This window comes from Eptatretus burgeri, chromosome 9, assembly GCF_056783735.1.
Source record: "Eptatretus burgeri isolate ZD-2024b chromosome 9, Ebu_testis_v1, whole genome shotgun sequence".
In the NCBI taxonomy this organism is placed as follows: Eukaryota; Metazoa; Chordata; class Myxini; order Myxiniformes; family Myxinidae; genus Eptatretus; species Eptatretus burgeri.
In genome coordinates, this window is record NC_140969.1 from 94,600,832 (window position 1) to 94,611,780 (window position 10,949).

Consider the following 10,949-nt stretch of genomic DNA (forward strand, 5'->3'; position numbering starts at 1 on the left):
AGTCGGCGTGTTGTCTCCTGCGAATTACTGTGCGCGGGCTCATGGAAATGCGTGCACCAGTCCAGAGAGTGGGCGGAGCAGGCAGGCGAGTAAGGCAGGTGGAGTGGGCAGACCCAGCAGGCGAGGAAGGCAGAGCAGCAGGCGAATGCAGAGATCCAGAGAGCGAACGGTTTCGCGATCCACCTTTTATAAGCCCTATGATGTAGGGTGGGGTGACAACCTGAAGTGACATTTGAATTGTGTGCTTCTATTGGGCCCTGGACCTGCGCTGCCCGGCACCTACAGCCGGAAGTGGGCCCATTCATAATCTGGAGTAACATGGTCAAGCCGCGGAATTGACCTGCACCGAACACCAAGACATAAATTGCCCTGCACCGAACTCCTGGGCCGTGTTCCGGAGACTAGCCGAGGGTCGCTTCAGTCCCGCATTCCCATTCGGGCACCCCCTTGCGCTCTTCGGTTAGCGCTAGTCAATGCGCTTGTTTTGTACGCACGCCATGTGGCCCGAGCGGTCTGGGCCGTGCAGCACGCCTCTGTTTGGTGGCAACTACATCGAGGTGAAGATGCGAGGAGGATGACCTCTGCCGTTTGCAGGAGATATTGGTGGCCGAGATGGCGAGTGAAGGTCGACAGCAGGTGTCCAACCAATGGATACACATTTCAAAAATCGACCCCCAACAAGAACCCCAACAACAGAAACACAAAATTCTTGAAGACCTGCGACATGTGTCTGGTAAAAAGAACAGTAGAAGTACATGAACTGAAATGAGCCTCGAGATATCAACCATTACATATTGCCTTCTTTGAGTACACCACTACAATCACTCATTAGAGCACAACTTCCTTTTCTACCACACAGTAAGATCAGTCACGGACTTACACCACTCAATGTAACAATTGTTGAGTTTGTCATGAAGAGGTAGACTTTCTGAAGGTTGGTGTTGTTGCGGGGTCGATTTTTGAAATGTGCACCCATTGGTCGGACAGCTGCCGGAGTTTCAGAGAAGAGGGTGTGAGATTGTGACCTCTCAATGGTGAAGAATCACACCCACATTGGTCCCACAACTCCACCCATCATGGCACCTAAATAAAATGATATGGCCGCCATATTGGTCTTCTGGTGGGCCGAATACATTAGGCCTGTAGGCTTCCGCTGATTACACACTGTCCGGGTTTGCTGCATCAGATTTCCATTGGCTTTGCTTGGGTCAAGTGTTAATCACGATGAGGGACCGAAAAATCTCATCTTAAGTCGAATAATAGGAAGGTTTAATCAAGTCCGTGAGAACGAATGGTACATCAAAATGCACGGTCGTCAAGCACTACATTAAGTAGTTTTTGAACGGCCACGTGTTGGGGTTAAACAATCCCTGACTGAGGAATCGGCACGTTCTGATAACAAGGACAAGGAAATCCAACACAGGTGGAAGCCATTCAGCCCATCATGCCTGTGCGAACACCACACCAACCCATATTCAAACATTTGCTTTTAAGTTTCGACGTCGACGTGACAATATCCTCAAACAGAAAATATTCACAGAGGAGGAACTAAGAATAAGACATGAGCAAACTGAAGAGGCAATCGGATGTGACGTAACGGCACGTGACGAAATATCGGAAGTTATTGTTGTTGTTTTGTTTTGTTTTTTAAACGCTGCCAATACGCTATTATACGGTAGCTGTAAATTTGAAACACGTTCAGCAAGTTCTGTGGTCGTCCGGAAGACGTCAATCAAATACTTCTACATACGTCAATATGCGTTGGAGGTACATTACACATAGGTTCAAAGCACGTTACTCAGAGGTTAGAAATAAGTTTTGGGTACGCTAAGCATTACCTCGACGTGTTTCGACTTATGAGTAACTTACAAGGAACTTGTGTCGATGTGTGTCAATGATCACATATCGTGTCTACAACTTATTCCCAGCGTAACGGAACGTGTGAGCCATACGGTGAGTAGGTCGTAAATTTTCAGCATGCTTGAAATTTCACAACGTACGCGACGTACCACAAAATATGACAGCATACTTCATCGTTTTTCAGCGTGCTCTTAACGTATACACAACTTACCCATAACGTATTCGACGTGTGCCAGCTTGGTTCGGCAAATTTATCATAGGCCGGCATACGCTGGCTAAATCGTCAAGGTGTGACTGCGTGGTTGACGCTACCAATTTTCAGGCGGTTATGATTTGAATCGGCGTGCGGCAGGTTTTTAACAGGCTACGCCACGAGTTCGTCAGCGATACGTGCAGCACGCTATGTCTGTTAAACTATCGTTGGGCATAGGTTGTGAACGCCGACAACACGCCAAGCATTCGTTGGTACAAGTTATCTATAAGACAACGAAACGTTCTGTGCCCATTACTAATATGTTATGCATACGACCAACACGTTATGAAGACGACCAAAACTTTAAAAAACACCAAAATTTCAGCGTACGCCAACGTTTTACAAACATTTATATACGTTGCCATTGCTGGCTGAATCGTCAAGGTGTGACAGCGCCTTAACAAGAACCCCACCAACAGCACTCCATACACAATCACCCATCAATACTCAAACTACCTAAAAGTCTTATCAACATCCCTATACCCCTCTATCTCCATAACTTCCAGGTAACTATCCAATTCTAATTTAAACTTATCTACTTTTTCTGCTGCCACTACCTTTCCAGGAAGACCATTCCATGCATTAACTACTCTCTGAGTGAAAGTCCCCTTCCTCACTACCATCTTAACTCTTCTCTTCTTTACCCTCAGGCTATGGCCCCTGGTTCTATCAGTATCTACTCTGTTGAATAATTCATCTTCACTTATTTTGTCCACACCTTTCATTATCTTAAACATCTCTATCATATCTCTTCGTAACCACCTCCTTTCTCGTGTATAAAGCCCTGTCTCTTTCAGTTGCTACTCATAGCTGAGTCTAGCTAGGCCCGGAATCAATCTAGTAGCCCTGCGCTGAAATTTCTCTACGGCATCTATGTCCTTCCGGAACTGTGGTGACCAAAACTGGACACAATATTCGAGATGTGGCCCTCACTAAATTCCTGTACAATGTTAACACCACCACTTTTTATTTATAATTGATCGAATATATTATAATTGATATAACCATCTTTTTAAGAGTGGTTTAAATACACGTTTCCCAATTGGCCCCGTTCGCGGATTTTGTCGCAGGTTCTGACCACAGTGTGGTCATTCTTGTATATTTCACCACTCATTTATAAACTATAAATCTTTGAAGAAACATTTATAAAAATTATGTTTAAAGAAAACTAAATATACTTGCATGTTGGTAATCTAATAATTTGTCAATCATATGACCTTCAAATGTGCCCAGCATACATTGAGGTTAACGGTGGAAACTGTGGTCGAATATCTCTCTCCAGATGGATATGACAAAGACGTTTCAGATAATATATTTATCGCCGCCACTGAAAGTGGACAGAGGTTATGTTTTCACCCATATCTGTCTGTTTGTTTGTCTGTGAGCAGGACATCTCAACCCAGGCAAAAATGCTACAGTTAGAACATAGTATATGAGAGTAGTACTCTCATATACGATAGGTTGGTAACAGGTCCTACTATAGCAGTCTGCAGAGAATTTATTCAGGAAAGGAATGCTATTTTTGCCTGGGAAACAGTTGTGGACAGATTCGGACAAAATTTGGTGGGCAGGTTGGGTTTGTGGCAAGGAAATATTGATTTCATTTTGGTGAAGATCCTGATCCAGATACGAGAATTTTTATTCTTAAAGTGATTCTTCACCATTGAGAGATGGGTCCAAAAACGATATATAGCATGATATTTCAAAAGTTGTGGATGAGTTGGGGAGGTGACAAGAACAAGCAGATTTATATTTTGGTTCAGGTCCAGATCAAGATCCGGTCTATCAGATGTTCAGCCTGGGGGAGATGTGCGCTGTACCTAGCGCCGCTCAAGTGGTCCATTGCCATGGATGGGTGAGATGGAGGTGAAATGGAAAAGTAAATACTGTTTTGCATATGTGCAAATGACAACAAGAACGGTCATTTATATAACTTTAAGTCCAGTGAAAGTGGTGCATTATTGTTTGCGTTTAGCACCCAAGACCCATTATAACCACAAACCATGTAGATGATACAATCTCGGTTGAATAACCACATGCCAGGTAAAAGGAAATATGAGCAAAATGCGGTGAAAGAAATTTTCACAACGCAACTGAAACTAGAACGGCACTCGGTCGAGCGCATACCTCTGTCAGGCTGAACAGTTTACGTTTTGTATCCCACTGATAGGCCGGATCTGGATCTGAATCTCAACCAAAATTGAATTGACTTGTTCTTGTCACCGAACCAACTCATCCACCAAGTTTGGTTGTAACTCTTCCAACAACTTTCACGCCACATAATCGTTTTTGGCCCCATCTCTCCATGGTGAACAATCACTCCATGAAATAAATAAAAAACTTATCCTATCCAGATCTTCAGCAAAATCGAATCATTTCTTAATTGTAATACAACCAACCCGTCCACAATGTTTTGTCCGAATGTTTCGTCCGAAACCGTTCATTACTTTTTGAGATATCGAGCTATATATCAGTTTTAGCCCAGCAGCAGCAATATATCCACACCCACCCCCCCTCACTCTCCCCTCTCCTCTCTTCCCCATCCCCCTCTCCCCTTATCTGTCTCTCTGTCTGTGTCTCTGTCACTCACTCACTCACTCACTCCCACTCTTTCCCCTCTGCTAAGGGGACTGTTAAAGACTGATGGTTTGGTTTTGAATTTAAATCTGCTTCCCCAGAGTGTATCATGTACGAATCAGAGCCAACTGGAAGGGTGCAAAGTTTGCTGCATGTGCAAGCATGCATGCATGCACACAGGCCCTTGCCAGGAAGATAGCATGAGTTTTAAACGCTCCCACCAGGTTTTATATAGAACCCGGCAGTTAAAAAGAAAATGTTGCTGTTTGGGTGAGTTTTATTACCCTTCCTTTCCCTTCACACTTAATTCCTCCCGAAGCCGCTCCCTTCTCCATCCCCCCCCCCCCTTGGACTTCTCCGGGCAGTCTCTGCATGCTGTATTAATGTACCCCATTTTGCTCAATGCTGTACTACCGCCTCCCACTTTCTACACAAGCCTCACTCTCAAATGCAAGTCAAGAACCCTTCCTCCCCTTTCCCTCTCAAGTCCCCCTACCAAACATAAGTCCAGAACACCCTCCCCTCACGCTTACCTCCTCCCAAACCTCACCCCCCACTTCTCCCTCCTTTCCTGTCTCCCCCATACTCCTCACTCCAACCCCCCTTCCCAGAATGTGTAGAGATGTTTGGTGAGGCATTGCTCTCCCACCCCTACGCTTCCTCGCTCAGAGAATTTGGGTGCAGACGCTAAAATTAAGTGTCCCTGGCATCTAAACACCCGTTAATGATGAGCACTGGTTTATTTATATATTAACTACTATCAAATACCACCAGTCGCTTCACTGATGGGAATACCAAAAGGGGGTGGAGGGGGGGGGAGAAATCGAGTAGTGTCGCTTCATGTACGTATTTGGTAAAACAGGTGGTGGTGAAGGAAGTGACAGTCTCCTGAAGAACAAATATCAATTGGTGGTAGTACTTTATGATGTCGGCAGCAAAGGAAACTGCTACCGTGTCTGGGGTGCTTAAAGTTGGCTGCTCGATGATGGGGTTAGGAAAGAATTTAGCAAGCTTTATGGGGAGGTCAGTGGTGTTAGAAATTCTGACCTGATCAGCTACAGAGTGAACAACGCAAGGCTCATGCCAAAATTGTGTAGGGGTAGCGAGCGGGTATAAGGGAAGTTGGGATAGGGCTTGATGGCAATATAAGAGTCGTGGTCGATTCCCTCGGGAATCACCATTTCAAAGTAGTCTCCAGGCCAAGGTGTGGGGCCACCAGCAGGAGCACGTAGAGTCCTTTGCTCACAACGAATGGCACGAGTGTTGCACTCAAGGCTCATAGGTGCCTCTCCATAGTAAATTTGTCCATTGAGATGTTCATGAGTTGCTTAGCTGATTGGACGAGGCTGATATAATTTGCAATCCCCGAGAATGGAGTTCCGGCTGGTCCGTCCACATCCACATGCTTTGCAGCCAGTCCAGAGCTGGGAGACTCAGGTTTTACATTGAGATCGTCATTTTCTTGTTATTATTCAGAGCAGTCGGTAATCCCCACCTGATGAATACTGGCCATGAATCGATGGTCAAACTCCAGAAAAAACTTGTACTTACATACGAAATGCTGATAAGGCCGACCAGTTGCCTTACGCAGTGGACACAATTTGCCCGGCACACCAGAACAATCTTTCAGGTGGTCATCAGGTGAACGCTTGATTAAATCCAAGTCTGCGAAATAGGCCACAGATATATGAAATCTGAAATGGAGCGGAATGGATTCCCAAACGGAGGCCAGAGATGTATAGGCCTTCACGATGGAGTTTCTGGAGCTGACGGAACAAAAATTAGCGATTTGATGCAGCATCAGGTCCAAGTGCATCACCTGTTGTGCAGTGTGTCACAAGGCAGCAAGAACGTCCTCTCTGTGATCTGCAAGTCCTCTGAAGGAGCACCTGGTTGGTTTTATTTTTCCACGTGAAGACGTCAATAAGAAAATATGAAAATTTTGGGTCGAGGAAAATAATCCAGTGAAGAATTTGTCCCCAATTCTCGAAAGACGGAATTGTTTCATGCTTCACTGGACTCCATTGTTTAGGAGTTCAATGTGCCACCATCGTGATAGTGCAAAGTTCTCTGGCAGTTCAAAGAGAAAGTAGAAATAATCCACCACACTGATCGAAGGACGCAGATTTGAATAACGCTGCCACCACCCCAACGGGTAAAAGGATCATCTGGGTACATCAACGAGGTTTAGTAGCACAACAAAAGTTTATTGAAGGAGTGGTATACACACAACAAAATCGGCCAGGAAACACAATGCCAACAGCAACACCAAGCTGCAGTCAAACCATCATATTGTTGCGGATCCGGGGTGGCGAGATTCTCACCCAGTCCTTGGCGCCACCCTCACCACCACAGTCTCCAGGGTTTATAACGCCGGCTGGCTCAGCACAGGCCTCGGGTCACGCGTCTTCAATCGCGATACCAATGTACTCCTTGTACCTTGCCAGTTGGGGAAATAGAACCCCTGGTTACAGACTGGTTTTGTCACATGCTGAGCGTTTTCTGCCAGTCTGTAACCATTTTGGTTTTATATGCCAATCGAACGGATCGTTCCTCGACGTGACACGAATTAATCCATAGCGGCAACTTCATACGAATTAACCAGATTTATTGGGGAATATCGGGGATCACAACACAAGCAAAATTCACGACAATGGTTTTATTAACAATCCTAAACCCGTTCTTAATTAGGGAACCACGGACTACAGGTTTCGAGGGGGTCACTACCGAAATATGCCTTAAACAACGTGCAGACAAAGACAGATAGACAGACAGCATGCATGCAAGACAAGACAGAGAACTTGGTGAGGTTTCATGGACGAGAGGACAGTGTCAAAAGCACGAATGTCGCTTGCAACAGGAGGATGTCCACGGATTCGAACTCCCAGCTCGAACGCACCGCGTGGCAAGATGGCGGCGCTGAATTCTTCCTTCTCAAGTCACCGCGTGCGCACGCCCTCCTCAGCACGTTCTGGCCCCACGCAATGTCGACGATGGGCCTCAGTTGATCTTTCTCATGGTCCAGCATACAAATCCAGGCCTGGCCTGTTCCTCAGACAAGGCCCAAATTGAGGTGCCGGGCTCCGGCAAGCGGATCGGCAAACGTGTCGAGCCGTTGGTGTGAGCAGGGACTGTCAGAGGCTCCGGCGTCTCCTCTCCTGCCTTCCCGCCTCGAAGCCCGACTTCCGCTTCATCCTCTCAGTTCCTCTCTCTGTCGAATCACCTTTTCTTTCCTTAGAGTCGATCGCCGATTCGAAGTGCAGGCCACCTCTCTTACGTTCACTCACTTCGAAACACGAGCACCCTCTCGAGAGCGACTGTTCACACACCGATCCTCTTTACGAAGCCTTCATTCGCTCGCTTCGTTCACTCCTTCGACACACGAGCAGCCTCTCAACCGCCTGCAGTTTTCCAAACTGCCAAACTGAAGTTGTTCACGAGGTCCTTGCTTGCTCTCTCGTTCGCTCATTCAACACACGAGGACGCCTTCTCCCAGCGACTGCAGTTTTCCAAACTGCCAAAACTGAAGTTGTTCACGAGGCCTTCGTTTGCTCTCCCGTTACACGAGCGCGCCTTCTCTCCTTAGTTTCTCTCTCGTTCCATGAGCACGCCTCTCTCGGCTCCCTCCCCCTCACGTCACTTCCTCCCTCTAGCCACACCCTCTCTCCAGGCCACACCCCCTCAGCAGACTGGGAGGGGCCTATCCCGGGATGGGGGAGGAATAAGAGGAATCTCTCAGTCCTCCACCACCGCACAAACAATAAAACAGCCTTTTATACCTCCCGACAAACATATAATGTCCTTTTTACCAAACAACCGTTCTATACATGCATTTAATGGGGGATCTGAGCTAATCCTATATTTCCGTAACAATATATATTTCCGTAACAATATATATCTACGAGGTGTGTTCAAAAAGTATATAACCTTAATTTTTCATGCGTAAACAAATGAAGCTAGGGAGGTGTGGTTTGGTGCACGTATGTGGACGATCCTAATCCGTATGCGTGCACATTTTCCCACCTGCAGAAGCTGTCAGTCGCCGACAGACCGCCGATGAGTGAGGAAGTGTAAGTGAGCGCTGTCGGATTTTCGTTTTTGACAAAATGACGGATCACTGCGGTCTCATTGCCAGTGATCACTGTGTTGAAGAAGTTGGAATCGCTGTTCACAGTCTCCAGCATGTCCTGTGCGATCTCCAAACGGATTTCTTCTGCTCGATCGTTAGCAGCTTTGGCACAAACTTTGCTGAGATTCTCCTTAAGCCCAAATCCTCAGTCACAATGGAATGAACGGATCCAATGCCGATGCCCGCCTCGTCTGCAAGTTCTCTGATCGTGATTCGACGATCCTGCATCAGCAGGGTCCTCACTTGGTCAATGACGATCTCATTTCGGTATGTTGAGGGCCTACCAGAACGTGCTTCACTTTCCACTGATGTGCGACCATCTTTGAAGCGGTTGTACCACTCTTTTATCTGTGTGGTGCCCATTGCTTCGTTCATGAAGGAAGGCCTGTTGAATCTTGCGGATCATTTCCACTTGGGAATCGCCAAGCTTTACACAAAATTTGATGCAGTAGCATTGTTCAAGTTTTTTCGTCATTTTGTCAAAAACGAAAATCCGACGGCGCTCACTTACACTTTCACTGGCACTGGCTCACTGGCAGTTTTTCTGACTTGCTTCTACATTCATGGCCATGCTTCACGTATTCACGGTTTTTCACCTGATCTTTTATTTTCCCTTATGAATCATGAACTGCTGAGAACCTATCTCCCTTTTTCCCATTGAAACAATGGCCCAACATTCGCGGCATTGTTCAGGAATGTATCCTCCATGTCGGGGTCCAACAGCGCACGCACACACACACACACACACACACACACACACACACACACACACACACACACACACACACACACACACACACACACTGCCTTCAGAAAGTATTCAAACCCCTCAACTTTATTCATTTTTGTTGGTTTACAGCTTGAGATAAAATGGATTAAATTGTTTAAAAAGTTGTCACTGATCTTACACAAAATACCGCATAGTGACAAAGTGAAAACATGTTTTTAGAAATTTTTACAAACTAATGAAAAATGAAAAGCTGACATATCTTACATCAATAAGCATTCAAGTCCTTTGCTATGATACTTCAAATTGTCAGGCGCATCCAATTTCTTTTGATCATCCTTGAGATGGCTCCACAACTTGGTTGGAGTCGACCTGTGGCCAATTCAATTGAATGGAAATGATTTAGAAAGAAATACACCTTTCTGTATAAGGTCCCACAGTTGGCAGTACATGTCAGAGCAGAAAGTCCACACAAAGTCAAGGGACTGTCCATAGAACTCAGAGATAGAATTGTGAGGAGGCATAGATCTGGGGATCTGGGGAAGGGTATAAACAATATATAGAGTGTTGAAAGTTCCTGGAAGCACAGTGAGCTCCATCATTACAAAATGGAAAGAATATGGAACTACCCAGACTCTTCATAGAGCTGGCAGTCTGACCAAACTGAGAAACCGGGCAAGAAGGACCTTGGTCAAGGAGGTGATCAAGAAACCAATGACCACTCTGACAGAACTACAGAGTTCCTTGGCTGAAATGGGAGAACCTGCCAGAAGGACAACAATCTCTGCAGCACTTCACAAATCTAAGCTTTATGGGAGAATGGCAAGAGGGAAGCCACTCTTGAGAAAAATTCACATGGCAGCATACCTGTAGTTTGCAAAAAGGTATGTGAAAGACTCTGAGAGCATGAAGTAAAATATTCTGTGGTCTGATGAGACGAAAATTAAACTCTTTAGCCTGAATGCAAAGCACTACGTCTGGCGGAAACCGAGCACAGCTCAACAATCGTGTAACACCATCCCAACCACGAAGCGTTGTGGTGTCAGCATCATGCAATGGGGATGCTTTTCAGTGACAGGGACCAGGAGAAACCGAAAGTATTAGCGGAAACCGAGCACAGTTCATCAATCATGTAACACCATCCCAACCACGAAGCATTGTGGTGTCAGCATCATGCAATGGGAATGCTTTTCAGTGACAGGGACCAGGAGACTTGAAAGGATCGAGAGAATAATGAATGGAGCCAAGTACAAGCAAATCCTTGAGGAGAACCTGCGACACAGTGCAAACGACCTTAGACTGGAGCGAAGATTTACATTCCAACAGGACAATGACCAAAAGCATATAACAGCCAAAAGTCCTTGGGTGGCCCAGCCAAATCCCAGACTTGAATCCCATTGAGA